Source organism: Corvus kubaryi, unplaced genomic scaffold (assembly GCF_017639235.1).
Source record: "Corvus kubaryi isolate FWS band 111438036 unplaced genomic scaffold, C.kubaryi_AGA036_p1.0 136, whole genome shotgun sequence".
NCBI classification, from domain to species: Eukaryota; Metazoa; Chordata; class Aves; order Passeriformes; family Corvidae; genus Corvus; species Corvus kubaryi.
Window position 1 is genome coordinate 10,639,789 of NW_024580670.1, and position 10,195 is coordinate 10,649,983.

General features: G+C 47.1%; 1 long non-coding RNA gene across 1 annotated transcript in view; it reads right to left on the reverse strand.

The window, feature by feature from the left end:
* Positions 1–3,306, reverse strand: part of LOC121659070 — a 38,873-nt gene extending 35,567 nt beyond the window's left edge. Inside the window, exons 1-2 of the long non-coding RNA XR_006014152.1 lie at positions 3,087–3,306; positions 2,052–2,123 (exon numbers count right to left, since the gene is read on the reverse strand). This is a non-coding gene — a long non-coding RNA (uncharacterized LOC121659070). The remainder of the gene's footprint in view (positions 1–2,051; positions 2,124–3,086) is intronic.
* Positions 3,307–10,195: the final 6,889 nt, after the last annotated feature.

The window sequence follows — 10,195 nt, forward strand, 5'->3', positions numbered from 1 at the left end:
GAAAGAAAAGGCAGATGTGCAAATACCTGCTCAGTAAAAAGAAGGCTTCTGGGGACAGTGCTAGAAATCATACGCCTAGGCCAGTAATTCAGGCATCCAAAGAACACACTGTGAAACATGGGCAGCACGGGGATGAGGTGACAGTTTACACTGGAGTGAGCAAGTGCAGTCAGAGTCCTTTAGCATATGCCTGCAATACAGGCCCAGGGCCAGGGGTCAATCTATTGCCTGCCTGATGATCCCCTAAAAGGAGTTCCTGCATCTCAGTCCATCTTTAGTTTGCTAAAAGCCTGCAGCACCAGTCCATGGCAGGACAGCTGGTGATGCTGGGGAACAACCTCACTGCCACCAAAGGGGAAGATTGGTAACTCATGAAGGCAGCAGCTGTGTTTCACTCCTTAGCAGCATCTGGGACATTTAAGGCTGATGGGTAAAAGCAGGAGGCCATAAGACTGACACTCAAAAGCTCAGTAAGGACTGTTGGGTGCAGAAACAGAAGAAAAGACAGTAGTAGAGCATTTTCCTGAAATGCAACATTAGTGGAGATGGATGAGGGAGAAGTTTTGCAGCAGCTGTCCATGCTGCCTTCTTTCTCCTTTCTTTCTCTAAAGCTCTAACATGGACAGGAGGGTCTGGTCACTTCCTCCTGTCTGGCCCCTTAGGGACAACCACCCAAAATTTTGGCAACTCCAGTACAGCTACACGGAGTTGGATGTGAGAAGCAGGGAGATGGTGACACACTGCCCAGTCTCTCGCTAGTGACTAAGCCCAGCACAGGGATGGGAACAAAATAGTCCTGTACCCAGGCTGATGGAGGAAGACAGGATGTGCTCCACCAGGTGCAAGTATCTCCCTCCAGCTCTCTTGCGTGCAGGTGAAACACAACCCATGCCATAAGGCCAGCAAGTGTTTAACAAAAGCCCTTCCTTTGGCACTCTCTGCTCTGCTGTTTGCATGGCCCTATGAGGCAGATTGCTGTCTCCTATTAACTAAATAAACAAGCAGCAAAAGTTGAGCAAAACGGAAACACACACACAGCTTGTCTGCAAATAGAGACAAACGCCTCCATCGCATGGCTGCACCCAGCTGTCTGCCTGTTACCTGCTTAAACAGCTCTAATTTCACATTAAGGTCAATGCAATCAGAGCCTCTCCTCCCAGCTGGAAAACCTGGCTAATGAAACACTCAGGTTTGTGTTGAGTCCACTTCAGTGCGCCAGCAGAGTGTTTTGAGGAGCTGAGGTGGGTGCCCTGGCCCTTCTTCCACGAGGGTGAGTCCCCAGCCCAGGCTGCAGGAGAAGGGCTGAGCAGGCAGTGGAGAGAGCTGGGGCTGCTCTGCAATCACCTGCTGAAATGATGGAGCACCTCCAGCTTTCAGCCAGGGCATTCTCCTGCCGGAATAATCCCACACTGGAGAGAGAGTGCAGAGAGCAGAGCCCTGCCCAGGTCTGCTGAATATTCTCCTGAATACTCCAGACTGGTTCCATTTCTAGAAAATGGTATTTATACAGCTTATGCATCCCTTCCCTCTGTCATTCACACAGCACTCTTGCTTCACCCTGAAAATATACATGGGCTGAGTAAACTGCCTTTATATATAGTCTGAGGGGTTTGACTTTTGAGCTTCATTTTTTACTCTTCAGTTTCTTTTAGCTTCTCCTTTCTGAAGACTGGAGCTCCTGACCAAGTTTCAATGAAGCCCGTGAGGGTGACAAACAGCCAGACAATGATCCCTTGTATGTAGGAAGCTATTTGACTTGATCTACATTCTCCATGTTGCTCAAGACAAAATTTAAAAAAAATAAAAACCCACCCTTAGTCTTTCATGCCTTCAAAGTAACTGTTCTGAGGATAATTTAAAGTATTGAGACATTGATTCACTAAACATCATTGGCCTGCTTATATGTGGGCAGACAAAGTCACCCATTATTGGTGATTTATTAGCTGTAGCTACTTCTTTGATCTTCCCCAACACTGTGCACTCGATATCCTGCTCCCGTGAGGCAGCAGGGACAGCAGCCCTTTCAAGACTTTCACATTATTGTGACTTACAGTTCGCGTCTATGGAATCACCTCCACTTAAGACACTGCATCTTACTGGATTCAGGGGAATCTTCCAGAGCCCTACAATATATGCAAAACCAGAAGTTACTTTTGGATTGAGAAATTATGATACCAGCACCTCTAAATTGCTTTTAGTGGCATTCTGTGCTGCCTCGGGCTCAGAAGTGCTTAGTTTGCTGACAAAAATCATAGACTCGCACACACTGGAGATGGAAAAGCCCTGCTAGCTTCAGCTAGTCCATTTCTCCTACCAGGGAGGGAATATTCCCAGCAATCTGTTTTCCCCGCTACTTTGTCTTGTCTATTTTTAAACATCCCATGTAGCAAAAATACATTTGGATTGTCAGGATTTCAGAGCCAAGTTAGCTGTGGAAGTACCAGCTGTAGCCTAACCTGCTTTGTCTGGTGGCAGCAGCTAAATTGCTCTCTGCTGCCTTTGAAGTCAATGGTAAAAGTCTTATTGGCTTCTGTGGGAGCATTCTCAGGCCTTTGGTACGGATGATTGGAGCAAATAGCTATGGAGCACTGATAAGCCATTCCTACACTATCACTTTCCAGGCCGTAACTGCATTTTAATAGGCAAGAAATTGTCTCAGCAGCAGTCAGGGTGCAATAACAGCAAAGCCATGCAGAGCACGCGACAGACCGGGTCTGCACAGAAGTCACTCCTGCCATGACCACACAAAGTCATATCCACAAGCCCAAACAGGTTTGGTGAATTACGTGATCCAAGGGGAACAGTGAGAGGCAGCCCCTTTTGTACCTCCTTGAACTCTAAAATCTACCAGAGGTCAGTTCTCTTTCTAGATAGCTCCAATGTGTTTTCCTTTTTCCCTTTTACTGTTTCATTTAACACCATGAATGAAGGGAGCTGGGCACATCAGTGTCCCCCTTTACCCACCTATCGTGCCTTGACTAGAATATAGCATAGGTATGGCACTGCCCTACTGTTTTAGCCAAAGAAGACAAAAAAAGACTGGTTGTTGAATCACAGAAGATGTTGCCATATAAAACTTGACTCACCTTCTCCAGGATAAAGCTGCCAACAGCTACCCTGTGAAATGGAGCACTCAGCACCGGCAGTGACACGGCCCCGGTGCAGCTCAGTCCTTTTGCTTTCTCTTTTAATTTCAGGAACAATGGCAGGTAGTGAGAGCCAGGGCTGGATTTCATTTAACCATTGTTGTGCTCTGCTGGGACAACTTCCTCTGCCTCCACATTTCCTGTCTGGAAGTTCTCCCAAAAGGATGGATTAACCAATATATGACCTGTATGGGAAATGCACTTTATTGAAGCTATTTTTCTAGGGTGGAGCTGAACAGCACATAGCTGCACTACGTGAGAGATGGTAAAAAAATGCAAAAAATTAACTGTATTCAGGTATAACCAGGATGTAAGGAGGCAGAGATAATTATATCTTGCTGTAATTTTTGCCTGTATGCAGAGGGTACTGTCCTTGCTTGACAAAGAATGGGGGTACCACAGCATAACATCAGCACAGGGGAAGGGACTTTCTTGTGCCATAAGCACCGACTGACTTATACCACCATGGCAGCCCCAGCATCATAGCAAGGACAACCCACATGCTAAAGCTCTGTGGGCATAAACCCCTATCCAAAACCTGGTTTTTTTCACACTATGGAAGCAAGTAACACAGCCTGTGGGGACAGCTGTGATGGAGGTCAAGCACGGTTCAATCCTCTCTTTTGTATAAGGCTACAGCAATCAGTAGGGGCCATAAGTGTCCCAGAAACAGTCCCACATTAACTTCATGGCAATCCCTATCTGTAGGCATCCCAGGTCAGACTCGGCTCTTCAGCTGTACTCAGGGAGCTGTTGGCTGCTGTGAGCTGGCACTGCAAGGAGCACACTCCCACTGGTGATGGCTGCTGTCCCAGGCCATGAATGACCATCTCTGGGCAGCAGCACAAGGCTGCACAGCCCAGACAGCCTCAGCATGGGAGATGGAAGCATCCAGAATCTCTCCTAGAAGCCTCAGTGAAGTCCCTGCTTCCTATTCACATCCCTTCCTCCCCACCAGAGCAGGTTAGCAGTGCAGTTCAGTTATTGCAAATTTACATCAGGGCTGGAGACATGAGAAACTGAGCAAAGGCTTTAAAAGCCACTTTTTTTTTTATAAAGCCTGACATAAACCACCAGCCAGATTTACCATGAGTTTCCTGCGTGTGCACATGAGTTATATGCACAGTAAGTGCCCCGTCATCATGAATTCTGCCGATGTGCCTCTTTAACGGCACTGATCATAGGGAATTCATTTGGTCTCCATATAGCTGTCACCTGTATTACCAGAGTGATTTCATTCTAATTTAGCATTACTTAATGGTGAAGATAAAGTTAACTGTTAGCCATGTGGGTCTTTTCTTGGCTTCTCTCTCTCTGACACAGCAAGAGTGTGACTGCAGGGTGTTTTATGACCAATAATTCAAAAAAGCAGGGGAAAGAAGGAGCAGCAAATATCAACTGCTTGTCAATCATCCACAGTCTTTCAGCTCAAATGGTTATACCTGGACCTCTGACCTTTTCTTCTGCCATCTCTGATCCCCATGTTTGTTTGGAGTTCTTTAGGTACTGCAACCACCAAAATATATTTTTTAAAGGTTCAGGCTTAGGAAACCTGCAGTGGTTACCCACAGTGATAGGAAACTGTGGTATAGGAAGCCATACCTAATGGCTGCAGTACAGCAGCCAAATTACAACCAGCCCTACAAGCTGGCTGAACACACGAAAATGCTGTGGGGGGAAATGGAGGGGGTTTACAGCATCAGTTATACAGCAACAAGTGATTTGTCTCCCAAGCCCCTGTGCCCCGCTTCTCTTCCCCTAGCTCACAAAGGTAATCATTCTGTATATATCATGAGCTTGTTTAAACTGGAGATGAAAAGCTACAAAAGTACAACTTAATTGAACTCTGCATTGTGTTATTACAAATGCTGCCGACCTCACTTGCAGTCCATTATCAGAGGGTTCTGCTGAATGCTTTAATTAAAGACAATAAGGCTAATAAAAAGGCATCATTTTCTTGTCTTCAGCACTGCTGGAGAGTTGGGGCTGATGAGATTATTTTCTGCTAATGCTCTTTTGTTGTTGTTTTTAAATCTTTTTCTCCCCATGGTTTGCAAATACTGTCTGAGCCTGAGTTCTACTAGAATCATTAAGAACAAGAAAAAATTGGCTTTGTCTCTAAAATGCTCACTAATATTTGACAAGCAGAGCTCTTCTTCTTGATGACTTCCAGTGCCTTACCCAAAGTATTGCCACCTTTTGCTGTCAGATCCAGTCCCAGAGAAGGAAGAAGCTTCCCCACACAGACACAGGTGCACATATGGACCGACGGAAGGATGCGCTCTGCCCGCGGCACCCGTTTGCAGGGAGGACAGAGTGATGACAGTGCCACTTGCCAGAGGGCAGGATCTAGCCCACAGTGAGTAAGGCAGCACCTCTCCATAATTAACATGCTTACTAACAGCCCATATGTGCCATCTCTACTTTCATACTGGTGATAGTATTAACGATAGCAAGCCAGCAGTGTTTCCAAAGCCAATCAAGCCAGCCTGGCTGGGCCGCTTTGTCTCTCCAGCTTTGGTCCAACAAAGCAGAAGAAAAGGAGGACAACACAAGAAGGCATCAGTGGGGATTACCACAAGGAAGGGGAAGTTTGCAGCCTCAGTGGGGGGAGCTAAAATGCTGTGTGGGAGGGCTTTACACAAGGGACATGGAAAGGTTCGTAGTACGACAGCTCTGCTCATTTGGCCACAGGGGAATGTGCAGAGGGATGAGTGAGGCAGGAGGCTCTCTGCCTCCAGATGCACAGGGAGGACACACTAGTCCCTGTCTGCATCCCTCAGCCTTCAACAACATCTGCAAGGGCTTGACCTCATCCATCCCATGCATGCCTTGGTCTTTGGCAAATAGCACAAACAAAGAGTGGGGGGCTACAAAAAGGGCAATGGGAAATGCCCTGGTGCTCCTTGTATGGATGTGCTTACTGAACAGGCACATGAACCCACCAGCAGACAACCTGAGCCCAGCGACTCCTCAGCCCTGGCCACAAAACAGTTAAAACTTTGCTAACAATCCAGGCCATATTCGAACAAGAGACCTAATGGCAATTGGCATTGTAGGCCTGCTGTGAATAAGCCAAACCATCCAGTCCTGCTGTGATTAAAAACTCCTTCTTGGATTAAGGAACAAGCAGCCAGATGCTAAGTAACTGAACTTTGCCCCTGCAAGGAGGAGAGCAAAGAACTAACAACTGAGCCAGCCCAGTTTGCCAAGACTCTTATAGGGAAGGAACTTTTACAATTAAATACAGCAAAAGGTTTCTTCCACTGTGAGCCTCTGAACACAGGTTGAAAGAAACAAAGTCAAACGTGAAAGCCAAGTTAAGGAAGAAAAAAAAAAGAAAAAGTCTTGATCTGAAGGTTGCAGGCTCAAAGTAGCTGGAAACCCCATCAAGTGACTGAATGGGAACAGTGAGAGGCGGGCAAAGACCACAACTCCTCCCTGGGTAAAGGATGAAGCTGTAATGTGGAGCAGACTGACCTAGTTACATATTTCTTCTTTGCTCCCCATTTCTCTCACTACAGTTGCCAGGCTGGCATGTTGCAAAGCAAATTGTACATGAAGTTTTTGCCATCTAAGCCAACACAAGGAGAAACCAGGAGGTCTGTAGATGGGGACATCTCAAGCAGCACCACCTCAGGTGCAGGAAAGGCACTTGACTGTGCCACATCACCCCATCCAAGGTGACTCTGTCCATCATGTCCTTCTCATCCATCTTCATGTGTCAACAGCTGCCTCTCATTTTTGGCACAGTAGGAAATTACCCACAACTTGGTGACACTTGCAGCTTCATCCTCCAGAGCACACGAGGCACATGCTCATTAAACAAACTCTCTCCATCCTTCTGGTGTGCAGTTCAAGCGAGGGAGTCTTCCCTTAGGCTAGGAAGGTCCTGCAGCCCCTGCTGCTGGAGAGGTGGTGCACAAAACAGATCTGCCCCAGACTCCTAAAAAGCCAGCAACTATAGGGGTGACATGGTGCTGCCATATACAAGTGCTGCTGATGCCCTTAATTCTGATAGAGTTGGGAACAGGGAGGAGAAGGGATGGTGTCTTTCACTCACTGTGTGTTTTGACACAGCCAGGAGCCCTCTGACAGCTTTAACTCATTCCCAGATACACCCATGTGCTACTGGAGAGGGGCAGCAAGCACAGCCTTATGGCCGTGGTGAGACCCTGCTCCTCTCTGTATTTGGGTACAGCATCCTTGCAAAGCCAGCTCCCAAACTGAACCTGGATTTCCCAACATGTGGCAGAGCTTCTCTGGCCACAGCACACAGTGGCAAGCAGGGCACACGTCAGACTGGGCTGACACAACTCACACCATGCTCCTACAGCAGGCACTGGAGATCAGCAGGCTGCCATGGATCCCAGGTGAGATCATGAGGTCTGGTCCCTTTTGTACCCCAAGGATGGCCAAGAATACCTGAGCACACTGAACTAGTGAGTGTCTGGAGGCCAGGAAGTTTGGAGGAGCACACAAGATCTAAATCCATTCACTGCAGGTCTCCAAAGTATTATTACTGCAGACTTACAAGCCTGACAACCTTAAACCATAACCCACCAAGCTGAGATGGGGTGCAGGGAAAGCTCTGCTCTTGCTGAGCAATTAGATAAAGGAGCAGCTTCCAGGAGAGGCAAGAGGAACTACCAAGGGAAGCATTTCCAAAAGATGAACAAACCCTTTGGGGAAGACAGTATTTTGGAAGAATCGATGCTAAATGTAGGAGCTTTAATGACTTGTGGGGAGTCTCCAGTCTATAACTTCTAACTGAAAACAAGGGGAAAAGAACACTGAAACCTCCTGAACTTTTCCCCATTCAAAACTACCAATGGTGCTTTCTTTGGGTCAGGAGTATTTTTGATATGTGCATGTTTCATTTTCAATGAAAAAATATCTTGACGGGGAGAACTGGAGGCAATATGAGGAGATTCATGCCCTCAGTCACAGCTACCCCCTGCAGCTGAAGCAAGGGATCTCCAGAAAAGGAGATGCTGCAGCAGATGCTAAACGAATATGAAGCCAGACAGAGTTCATTTGGCAAACAGTTGCTGTGACCCCACTTTTCAGCGTCACTCATTCACTTAAAGCCTTGCTCCTGCCTCATCATCACTTTCAGAATGGGGAAAAAGAATGGGTTTGCCTGTACATGTGGGTTTGTCTCTCTCAGGCAGCTGAGGTGATCCAAGGTCCTGTGGACAACTGGGTAGAGCAATTTTTCCAGTACACCAAGTAAGCATTGCTGTTGTGTTGTTCTTCCATGCCTCAGCAGTTCAGAGGATTCGACACTACAAGAGGGTTTTCCCAAAGCAAAGCCCCATCCCACTCCCTCTCCCTTCCCTCACACGTCTCAGATGTGTTTCAAAACCCAGAACACGTCACAGGTACAGTGTCACACCTGACCTACAGCAAGGCAGTGCTCAGGCTTTGTCAGCTGAGGCTGCTGGAACACATGAGGGGGGCAGTGCCCTGAAGGAGGGAGAAGGGGATGCCAGAGCCTGCATCCCACTGCCCAGCTCAGCTTCCAGTGGGTGATGGGAGACCTGCAGCCATACAGCTGGCACAGTGGGCTGTCACTCTCATCAAGCAGGAGGGTAATTAGGGAGCACGTCTTCAAACAGAACTGCCTGTGCTGTTTGAAAGCTGCCCCGTGCTTGTGCCTGACAGGGAATGCCATGTCCCAGTAGTGCAGGAGCAAACCTACCCCCTTTCCTCACCACTGCCCCAAACAAAAGCTTTGGAGCCAGCAATTATTTCAGAGAGGTCAGTGGTTGGTCATCATTTTCCAGCCTTCCCAATCCACAATTTGCTCTATGAGCATCTTGCAGAGAGAAAAGGGTAGGTCATTGTAGATGTGTTCTCAGGAGAAATAAACCCATTCCATGTATTAGTAAGCTCCACAATCATCACTGCTGGAAGCTGGGTGTTTATGAGAACTGGCTCCTTTGTAAGAGCTGCACAAACACAGTGTGGGGTGAATACCAACTTCAATAGGGGAAACCAAAAGATTTGGACCAAAGAAAACAGTATGATGCATAAACTGAGCATGATTTGCCTCAAATCTCAGCTTTGAGGGAAAGTAAAACAAAACAACATTCAGTGTGGGACAACTACAAATGACTCATTCAATCCTGACAGGAATTTTGTTTAAACTGAATTATTATTTGACCTTATTATTGTTCTAAAAAAGAGGCCCTCTCTCATTTAAGTGAAAAAGACTGTGTCAAAATGTAATTTTAATCTGTAAAGATTTTTTCTCTGAAAGTTTCACCTGGTAAAGAAAAGACATGTCCTATTCTGAAACCTGCAAACCAACCCTTCCAGCCTTTGTGATCCCTCTCCCTCCATTCCTCACCACAGACATGCACTGACTCCAATTCATGAGCAGTTTCCATCCTCCTGTACCTCCACTAATTGGCACGTTTACTGTGCACTGCATGTATTTTACCCATGTCTGCAAGAACCAGATTTTCTGTTCAGCCCACTCCCTTCTCTGCCCCTTCTGCTCTCCAGTCCCCACATCTGCCTTTCTGCTCAGAAGTCACACACACACAAATAAGCCTCTGTTTCATCTGCAACATCTGTACAGCTTGCCCATTTACCTCAGTATTTTTTAATATGTACAAACTAAACAAATAATGCAAATGAGCCACCACTTAATTATTTCCTCAACTTGTCACACAAGGAGCAATTTGGAGTGAGGGCCGGAGGTGGTGAGAGGCAGCACTGCTGCTCTCCCTGGTCCCACCGACCCACCCTCCAGCTTTCCAGCAAACACTCACTTCACAAAATTTAATTACTCTGCTAACATGTCCCATATGCTCTGTGGCAGGCAGAGAAGGCTTTAATTACATCTGCTCTAGACATGCTGGGGAGCCCTGATTCCCCATCTCCCAGGGACCCAACACAGCACCCATGGGGTTGAGGGTGCTGCCAGAACCAAAGCAGTGGCTCAGTGTCAGGCCCTGGGCACCAAAACACCCTCTTTTTCATCCTGCTGCCCCTATACACACATCCACAAATAATGGTAGGGCTGCAGAAAGAGAAGG